Below are 11303 nucleotides of genomic sequence, written 5' to 3'. Positions count from 1 at the left end.
TATTTTAATTGATTCTAATTCGAACCCAAACCCGTTTTCTTTTTTTTTTTTAAATCCATGTATATAAATTTTTCAAATAAATTTAATTGCCCAAATTGAAAATGCATACAATAAAAATATGAAATTTCTTAGAAGACATATGGAAGACACGAAGAAGACAGGAATGCATGATGCAGAAATAGCATAAAAAAATCACAAGAATCTACCCGGATTTTGATGCTAATTCGCTCTTCCTCAGAAAACTCGCAGAGCAAGCTCCCTTCTTAAGAGTTCTTGAGTCCTCCCATGTTCCAATTGCTCTTCACCCCCTCCTTAAGCTTCTATGAATACCTGAATATAAAGAGCTCTCAAGAAATCTTTGAATTGCTTCTTGAAACCGGTGAAAGGTGTCACCAACTAAGCATGGGTCTTTTCCAACCTTTTTGATAAGTCAAAGAGTTGTAGACACCTTGTGCTTAATTGATGCACTAACCCCCGTGTTGTTGACACATGTTAATTCCCATGCAAGCTTATAACTCCAATTTACTTTTTAAATAATCTCTATTTAAATTTTATAACTTTCATTTTAATTTTTATAACTTTTATTATTATTATTTTATTTATTACTTTATTATTACTTTATAATTATTATTAATTTTAACTTCTAGTTTTCCTTTATTTAATTCATTTTTTCCAATAATAGACATTTAATTAATTACAATAAAAATATTAAAGATTATGATATTTTATTAATTTCTTTAAATAAATAATTTATTAATTAAATCTATTTATTAAGACTTAATTAATAAAAAATTCACCATAGAGCTCCAAGATAAAATATGAAAACCCATCATAGATGAAATCATACAAAATAAATTTAAAGAGTTAAAAATCATGAAATATGTCATCCGACACATTCGGTGGGTATTCAACTCAGATACTTGTCCTAATTTTTCAATTAGGACAAATGGCTCAAAGCGTTGGGATTTGGACTTGAGAATTTATCTCCCCTCTCTTATCATTAAGATAATGTGATAGGCTACACTCATCCTGGCAATTCAGGGAAGTCGATACCTAGTACCTGCAACTTGCATAAAAACCATGCATATACAAACACAATATATACTAAACTAAATAGACAATGGTAGGAAGTGGTGCATCGTGTAGATCCTGACTAGCAGGTGACTACGACTCCCTTCCTTAACCACATCAGACATGCCATATAAAAGCAAACACGCAAGGCAAACACGCATACCATACACATGCAAGTATGGGGTAAGTATCCATAAGAAATCACATATGATAATAAATCATCTTACTAATCATCATTAATAATTGAAAGAAATGTAATAATCATCATCAATAATTGTGAACAATAAAAATAATCATCATACATACATGAAATATAGAGTCTAAGGAATCTCATCACATAATAAACCGAATCCATAGCACAATATCTGATAATGTCAAAAGAATGCTGCTAACCAGCAACATAAAACTAGTTCTAAAAGAGTTCAGCAACGATAACAAAGTGTGAACCAAGGGCAGACACTATATTTAATTTGAGTAAAATAAGGAGTTAACTGATTCAATTTGAGTAGAAAAAGGAGTCAACTGATTTAACTCATTTTTTATCAATAGTGAACTGAAAGTTTCACTTTTTGAACTAAAGAGAGATTTTGTTGAGATATTTAATTTAATCAAATGAGATATGCTCTCATAATTACTTTTTCTATTTAATTAAGTAATCTTTAATTAATTATATGACACTTTTCTTATTTAATTAAATAACTTCATTTAATTAATTAGGAATGGCTTCTCATTTAATTAAATAACTTTGTTTAATTAATTAGAAGTACGTACTCCATTTAATTAAATAATTTCATTTAATTATTTCAAATTTTTATTCAAAACTAGTCAATTCAACTCAACCGTGGTCAAATGTGGTCAACTCCTGGTGAAACTTGATCTTTGCATATGTGAATATGAGCAAATGCGAGTATGAATTCCAGCAACAATTCAATGCAAATTCTCATTCAGCTTTTCAAAATGAAGAGATGAGGGTCTCTTAAATAGACTTTCTTGGAATTCATCAACAGTTGATATCAAATTCAATCAATAGTCAGGGTTAAAGGTGAAGTTCAGTCATAAAGGGAGATTTCCAAATTAAAGGGAGTTAACAGATTTAATTTGAGTAAAATAAGGAGTTAACTGATTCAATTTGAATAGAAAAAGGAGTTAACTGATTTAACTCATTTTTAATCAATAGTGAACTGAAATTTTCCCTTTTTGAACTGAAGAGAGATTTTGTTAAGATATTTAATTTAATAAAATGAGATTTCCTCTAATAATTTCTTTTTCTATTTAATAAAATAATGTTTAATTAATTAGAGAAACTCTTGTTATTTTATTAAATAACTTCATTTAATTAATTAGGAATGGTTTCTAATTTAATTAAAGAACTTTGTTTAATTAATTAGAAGTAAGTACTCTATTTAATTAAAAAAATTTATTTAATTATTTCAAAATTCTTTTTCAAACTGGTCAACTCAAGTCAACCGTGCTTAAATATGGTCAACTTTTGGTCAAACTTGATCTTTGCGTATGTGAGTATGAGCAAATGTGAGCATGAATTCCAACAACAATTCGATGCAAATTCTCATTCAACCTTTCAAAATGAAGAGATGAGGGACTCTTCAATAGACTTTCCTGGAATTCATATACGGTTGAGATCGATTTCAATCAATGGTCAGGATTAAAGGTGAAGTTCAGTCATAAAGGGAGATTTCCAAATTAAAGGGAGTTAACAGATTTAATTTGAGTAAAATAGGGAGTTAACTGATTCAATTTGAGTAGAAAAAGGAGTTAACTGATTTAACTCATTTTTTTATCAATAGTGAACTCGAAATTTCTCTTTTTGAACTAAAGAGAGATTTTGTTGAGATATTTAAATTAATAAAATGAGATATGCTTTGATAATTACTTTTTCTATTTAATTAAGTAATCTTTAATTAATTAGAGGCACTTTTCTCATTTAATTAAATAACTTCATTTAATTAATTAGGAATGGCTTCTCATTTAATTAAATAAATTTGTTCAATTAATTAGAAGTAAGTACTCCATTTAATTAAATAATTTCATTTAATTATTTTAAATTATTTTTCGAAATTAGTCAAATCAATTCAACCGTGGTTAAATCTGGTCAACTTTTGGTCAAACTTGATCTTTGCGTATGTGAATATGAGAAAATGTGAGTATGAATTTTAGCAACAATTCGATGCAAATTCTCATTCAACCTTTCAAAATGAAGAGATGAAGGTCTCTTAAATAGACTTTCTTAGAATTCATCAACGGTTCAGATCGATTTCAATCAATGGTCAAGATTAAAGGTGAGGTTCAGTCATAAAGGGAGATTTTCAAATTAAAGGGAGTAAACATATTTAATTTGAGTAAAATAAGGAGTTAACTGATTCAATTTGAGTAGGAAAAGGAGTTAACTGATTTAACTCATTTTTGATCAATAGTGAATTGAATATTTTCCTTTTTGAACTGACGAGAGATTTTGTTAAGATATTTAATTTAATAAAAGGAGATATGCTCTCATAATTAATTTTTCTATTTAATTAAATAATCTTTAATTGATTAGAGACACTTTTCTTATTTAATTAAATAACTTCATTTAATTAATTAGGAATGGCTTCTCGTTTAATTAAATAACTTTATTTAATTAATTAGAAGTAAGTACTCCGTTTAACTAAATAATTTTTTTTAATTATTTCAAAATTCTTTTCGAAACTAGTCAACTCAAATCAACCGTGGTTAAATCTGGTCAATTTTTGGTCAAAATTGATCTTTGCGTATGTGAATATGAGCAAATGTGAGTATGAATTCCAGTAACAAATCGATGCAAATTCTCATTTAACCTTTCAAAATGAAGAGATGAGGGTCTCTTAAATAGACTTTCCTGGAATTATTCAACGGTTGAGATTGATTACAATCAACGGTCAGGATTAAAGATGAAGTTCAGTCATTAAGGAAGATTTCCAAATTAAAGGGAGTTAACAGATTTAATTTGAGTAAAATAAGGAGTTAACTAATTCAATTTGAGTAAAAAATGTAGTTAATTGATTTAACTCATTTTTGATCAATAGTGAACTGAAAATTTCACTTTTTAAACTGAAGAGAGATTTTTTTGAGATATTTAATTTAATAAAATGAGATATGCTCTCATAATTACTTTTTCTATTTAATTAAATAATCTTTAATTAATTAAAGACACTCTTCTTATTTAATTAAATAATCTTTAATTAATTAAAGACACTCTTCTTATTTAATTAAATTTTGTTGAGATATTTAATTTAATAAAATGAGATATGCTCTCATGATTACTTATTCCATTTAATTAAATAACTTTGTTTAATTAATTAGAAGTAAGTACTCTATTTAATTAAATATTTTTGTTTAATTATTTCAAAATTCTTTTCGAAACTAGTCAACTCAAGTCAATCGTGGTTAAATCTGATCAACTTTTGGTCAAATATGATCTTTGCGTATGTGAATATGATCAAATGTGAGTATGAATTCTAGCAATAATTCGATGCAAATTCTCATTCAACTTTTCAAAATGAAGAGATGAGGTTGTTTTAAATAGAGTTTCGTGGAATTCATCAACGGTTGATATCGATTTCAATCAACAGTCAAGATTAAAGGTGAAGTACAGTCATAAAGGGAGATTTCCAAATTAAAAGGTGTTAACAGATTTAATTTGAGTAAAATAAAGAGTTAACTGATTCAATTTGAGTAGAAAAAGGAGTTAACTGATTTAACTCATTTTTGTTGAATAGTGAATTGGAAATTTCCCTTTTTCAACGGAAGAGAGATTTCATTGAGAGATTTAATTTAATAAAATCAGATATCCTCTCATAATTGCTTTTTCTATTTAATAAAATAATCTTTAATTAGTTAGAGAAACTCTTGTTATTTTATTAAATAACTTCATTTAATTAATTAGGAATGGTTTCTAATTTAATTAAAGAACTTTGTTTAATTAATTAGAAGTAAGTACTCTATTTAATTAAATAATTTTATTTAATTATTTCAAAATTCTTTTCCAAATTGGTCAACTCAAGTCAACCGTAGTAAAATCTGGTCAACTTTTGGTCAAACTTGATCTTTGCGTATGTGAATATGAGCAAATGTGAGTATGAATTCCAGCAACAATTCGATGCAAATTCTCATTCAACCTTTCAAAATGAAGAGATGAGATTCCCAAATTAAAAGGAGTTAATAGTTTTAATTTGAGTAAGATAAGAAGTTAACTGATTCTATTTGTGTAAAAAAAGGAGTTAACTAATTTAACTCATTTTCTATTAACAGTGAACTGAAAATTTTCCTTTTTGAACTGAAGATAGATTTTTTTGAGATAATTAATTTAATAAAATGAGATATGCTCCCATAATTACTTATTCTATTTAATTAAATAATCTTTAATTAATTAGAGACACTTTTCTTATTTAATTAAATAACTTCATTTAATTAATTATGAATGGCTTCTCATTTAATTAAATATCTTTGTTTAATTAATTAGAAGTAAGTACTCCATTTAATTAAATAATTTTGTTTAATTGTTTCAATATTCTTTTTGAAATTAGTCAACTCAATGCAACCATGGTTAAATCTTTTCAACTTTTTGTCAAACTTGATCTTTGCGTATGTGAATGAGCAAATGTGAGTATGAATTCCAACAACAATTTGATGCAAATTCTCATTCAACCTTTCAAAATATAGAGATGAGGGTCTATTAAATAGACTTTCTTGGAATTCATCAACGGTTGAAATCGATTTCAATTAAAGGTCATGATTAAAGGTGAAGTTCAGTCATAAAGGGAGACTTCCAAATTAGAGGGAGTTAACAGATTTAATTTGAGTAAAATAAGGAGTTAACTGATTCAATTTGAGTAGAAGAAGGAGTAAACTGATTTAACTCATTTTTTTATCAATAGTGAACTGGAAATTTCCCTTTTTGAACTGAAGAGAGATTTTGTTGAGATATTTAATTTAATAAAATGAGATATGCTCTCATATTTACTTTTTCTATTTCATAAAGTAATCTTTAATTAATTAGAGGCACTTTTTTTATTTAATTAAATAATTTAATGGAATTAATTAGGAATGGCTTCTCATTTAATTAAATAACTTTATTTAAATAGTTAGAAGTAAGTACTCCATTTAATTAAATAATTTTGTTTAATTATTTCAAAATTCTTTTCGAAACTAGTCAACTCAAGTCAACGTTGTTAAATCTGGTCAACTTTTGGCCAAACTTGATCTTTGCGTATGTGAATATGAGCAAATGTGAGTATGAATTCCAGCAACAATTTGATGCAAATTTTCATTCAACGTTTCAAAATGAAGAGATGAGACTCTCTTAAATACACTTTCATAGAATACATCAACGATTGAGATCGATTTCAATCAACAGTCAGGATTAAAAGTGAAGTTCAATCATAATAGGAGATTTCTAAATTAAAGGGAGTTAACAGATTTAATTTGAGTAAAATAAGGAGTTAACTGATTCAATTTGAGTAAAGAAAGGAGTTAACTGATTTAACTCATTTTTTATCAATAGTGAACTGAAAATTTCCCTGTTTGAACTGAAGATATATTTTGTTGAGCTATTTAATTTAATAAAATGAGATATGCTCTCATAATTACTTTTTCTATTTAATTAAATAATGTTTAATTAATTAGAGACACTTTTCTTATTTAATTAAATAACTTTATTTAATTAATTAGTAATTGCTTCTCATTTAATTAAATAACTTTGTTTAATTAATTAGAAGTAAGTACTCCATTTAATTAAATAATTTTATTTAATTATTTCAAAATTCTTTTTGAAACTAGTCAACTCAAGTCAACCGTGATTGAATCTTGTCAACTTTTGGTGAAACTTGATCTTTGCGTATGTGCATATGAGCAAATGTGAGTATGAATTCTAGCAACAATTCGATGCAAATTTTAATTCAAGCTTTCAAAATGAAGAGATGAGGGTGTCTTGAATAGACTTTCCTAGAATTCATCAATGGTTGAGATCGATTTCAATCTGCGGTCAAGATTAAAGGTGAAGTTTAGTCATAAAAGGAGATTTCAAAATTAAAAGGAGTTAACAGATTTAATTTGAGTAAAATAAGGAGTTAACTGATTCAATTTGAGTACAAAAAGGAGTTAACTGATTTAACTCATTTTTGATCAATAGTGAACTGAAAATTTCCTTTTTTGAACTGAAGAGAGATTTTGTTGAGATATTTAATTTAATAAATGCTCTCATAATTACTTTTTCTATTTAATTAAGTAATCTTTAATTAATTAGAGACACTTTTAATATTTAATTAAATAACTTCATTTAATTAATTAAGAATGGCTTCTCATTTAATTAAATAACTTTGTTTAATTAATAAGAAGTAAGTACTCCATCTAATTAAATAATATCGTTTAATTATTTCAAAATTCTTTTCGAAATTAGTCAGCTCAAGTCAACTATGGTTAAATCTGGTCAACTTTTGTTCAACCTTGATCTTTGTGTATGTGAATATGAGAAAATGTGAGTGTGAATTTCAGCAACAATTCGATGCAAATTCTCATTTAACCTTTCAAAATGAAGAGATGAGGGTCTTTTAAATAGACTTTCTTGGAATTCCTCAACGGTTGAGATCGATTTCAATCAACGGTCAGGATTAAAGGTGATGTTCAGTCATAAAGAGAGATTTCCAAATTAAAGGGAGTTAACAGATTTAATTTGAGTAAAATAAGGAGTTAACTGATTCAATTTGAGTAGAAAAAGGAGTTAACTCATTTAACTCATTTTTGATCAATAGTGAACTGAAAATTTTCTTTTTTGAACTAAAGAGAGATTTTGTTGAGATATTTAATTTGATAAAATGAGATATGCTCTCATAATTACTTTTTCTATATAATTAAATAATGTCGTTTAATTATTTAAAAATTCTTTTCGAAACTAGTCAACTCAAGTCAACCGTGGTTAAATTTGGTCAACTTTTGGTCAAACTTGATCTTTGCGTATGAGAATATGAGAAAATGTGAGTATGAATTCCAGCAACAATTCGATGCAAATTCTCATTCAACCTTTCAAAATGAAGAGATGAGGGTCGCTTAAATCGACTTTTTTAGAATTTATCAACAGTTAAGATCGATTTCAATCAGCGGTTAGGATTAAAGGTGAAGTTCAGTCATAAAGGGAGATTTCCAAATTAAAGGGAGTTAACAGATTTAATTTGAGTAAAATAAGAAGTTAACTGATTCAATTTGAGTAGAAAAAGAAGTTAACTGATTTAACTCATTTTTGATGAATAGTGAACTGAAAATTTGGTACTGCATTTAATTAAATAATTTTGTTTAATTATTTCAATATTCTTTTCAAAATTAGTCAACTCAAGTCAACTGTGCTTAAATCTGGTCATCTTTTGGTCAAACTTGATCTTTGCGTATGTAAATATGAGCAAATGTGAGTATGAATTTCACCAACTTTTCAAAAAGAAGAGATGAGGGTCTCTTAAATAGACTTTCATAGAATTCATCAACGGTTGAGATCGATTTTAATCAGCGGTCAGGATTAAAGCTGAAGTTCAGTCATAAAGGGAGATTTCCAAATTAAAGGGAGTTAACAAATTTAATTTGAGTAAAATAAGGAGTTTACTGATTCAATTTGAGTAAAAAATGAGTTAACTCGTTGAACTCATTTTTGATTAATAGTGAACTGAAAATTTCCCTATTTGAACTGAAGACATATTTTGTTGAGCTATTTAATTTAATAAAATGAGATATGCTATCTTAATTACTTTTTCTATTTAAATAAATAATCTTTAATTAATTAGAGACACTTTTCTTATTTAATTAAATAACTTTATTTAATTAATTAGGAATGGCTTTTCATTTAATTAAATAACTTTGTTTAATTAATTAGAAGTAAGTACTCCATTTAATTAAATAATTTCATTTAATTATTTCAAAATTTTTTTTTAAACTAGTCAACTCAAGTCAACCGTGGTTGAATCTTGTCAACTTTTGGTCAAACTTGATCTTTGCGTATGTGAATATGAGAAAATGTGAGTATGAATTCGAACAACAATTCAATGAAAATTCTAATTCAAGCTTTCAAAATGAAGAGATGAGGGTCTCTTAAATAGACTTTCTTAGAATTCATCGACAGTTGAGATCGATTTCAATCAGCGGTCAAAATTAAAGTTGAAGTTCAGTCATAAAGGGAGATTTCCAAATTAAAGTGAGTTAACAGATTTAATTTGAGTAAAATAAAGAGTTAACTGATTCAATTTGAGTACAAAAAAGAGTTAACTGATTTAACTCATTTTTGATCAATAGTGAATTAGAAATTTCCCTTTTTGAACTGAAGAGAGATTTTGTTGAGATATTTAATTTAATAAGATGAGATATGTTGTCATGATTACTTTTTCTATTTAACTAAACAATCTTTAATTTAGTAGAGACACTTTTCTTATTTAATTAAATAACTTCATTTAATTAATTCTGAATGGCTTCTCATTTAATTAAATAACTTTGTTTAATTAATTAGATGTAAGTACTCCATTTAATTAAATAATTTCGTTTAATTATTACAAAATTCTTTTTGAAGCTAGTCAACTCAAGTCTACTGTGGTTAAATCTGGTCAACTTTTGGTCAAACTTTATCTTTGCGTATGTGAATATGAGCAAATGTGAGTGTTAATTTCAGCAACAATTCAATGCAAATTCTCATTCAACCTTTCAAAATGAAGAGATGAGGGTTTCTTAAATAGACTTTCCTAGAATTAATCAACAGTTGAGATCGAGTTCAATCAGCGGTCAGGATTAAAGATGATGTTCAGTCATAAAGGGAAATTTCCAAATTAAAGGGAGTTACAAGATTTAATTTGAGTAAAATAAGGAGTTAACTGATTCAATTTGAGTAGAAAAAGAAGTTAACTGATTTAACTCATTTTTGATCAATAGTGACCTAGAAATTTCCCTTTTTGAACTGAAGAGAGATTTTGCATAGATATTTAATTTAATAAATGCTCTCATAATTACTTTTTCTATTTAATTAAGTAAACTTTAATTAATTAGAGACACTTTTCTTGTTTAATTAAATAACTTCATTTAATTAATTAAGAATGGTTTCTCATTTAATTAAATAACCTTGTTTAATTAATAAGAAATAAGTACTCCATTTAATTAAATAATATCGTTTAATTATTTCAAAATTCTTTTCAAAACAAGTCAACTGTGGTTAAATCTAGTCAACTTTTGTTCAAACTTGATCTTTGTGTATGTGAATATGAGCAAATGTGAGTGTGAATTCCAGCAACAATTCGATGCAAATTCTCATTCAAGATTTCAAAATGAAGAGATGAGGGTCTCTTAAATAGACTTTCCTGGAATTCCTCAACGGTAGAGATCGATTTCAATCAACGGTTAGTATTAAAGGTGAAGTTCAGTCATAAAGGGATATTTCCAAATTAAAGGGAGTTAACAGACTTAATTTGAGTAAAATAAGGAGTTAACTGATTCAATTTGAGTAGAAAAATGAGTTAACTGATTTAACTCATTTTTGATCAATAGTGAATTGAAAATTTCCCTTTTTGAACTGAAGAGAGATTTTGTTGAGATATTTAATTTAATAAAATGAGATATGCTCTCATAATTACTTTTTCTATTTATTTAAATAATCTTTAATTCATTAGAGACACTTTTCTTATTTAATTAAATACCTTCATTTAATTAATTAGGAATGGCTTCTCATTTAATTAAATAACATTGTTTTATTAATTACAAGTAAGTACTCCATTTAATTAAATGATTTCATTTAATTATTTCAAAATTCTTTTCAAAACTAGTCAACTCAAGTCAACTGTGGTTAAATTTGGTCAACTATTGGTCAAACTTGATCTTTGCGTATGTGAATATGAGCAAATGTGAGTATGAATTTCAGCAACAATTCGATGCAAATTTTCATTCAACCTTTCAAAATCAAGAGATGAGGGTCTCTTAAATAGACTTTTCTGAAATTCATCAACGGTTGAGATCGATTTCAATTAATAACATGAGATATGCTCTCATAATTACTTTTTCTATTTAATTAAATAATCTTTAATTAATTAGGAATGGCTTCTCATTTAATTAAATAACTTTGTTTAATTAATTAGAAGTAAGTACTCTATTTAATTAAATAATTTTGTTTAATTATTTCAAAAAAAATTTTCAAACTGGTCAACTCAAGTCAACCGTGGTTAAATCTGGTCAACTTTTGGTCA

This window comes from Cupressus sempervirens, chromosome 5 (assembly GCF_028749045.1).
Source record: "Cupressus sempervirens isolate cs-2001-9-10 chromosome 5, ASM2874904v1, whole genome shotgun sequence".
Lineage (NCBI taxonomy): Eukaryota > Viridiplantae > Streptophyta > Pinopsida > Cupressales > Cupressaceae > Cupressus > Cupressus sempervirens.
This window is presented reverse-complemented; position numbering follows the sequence as displayed.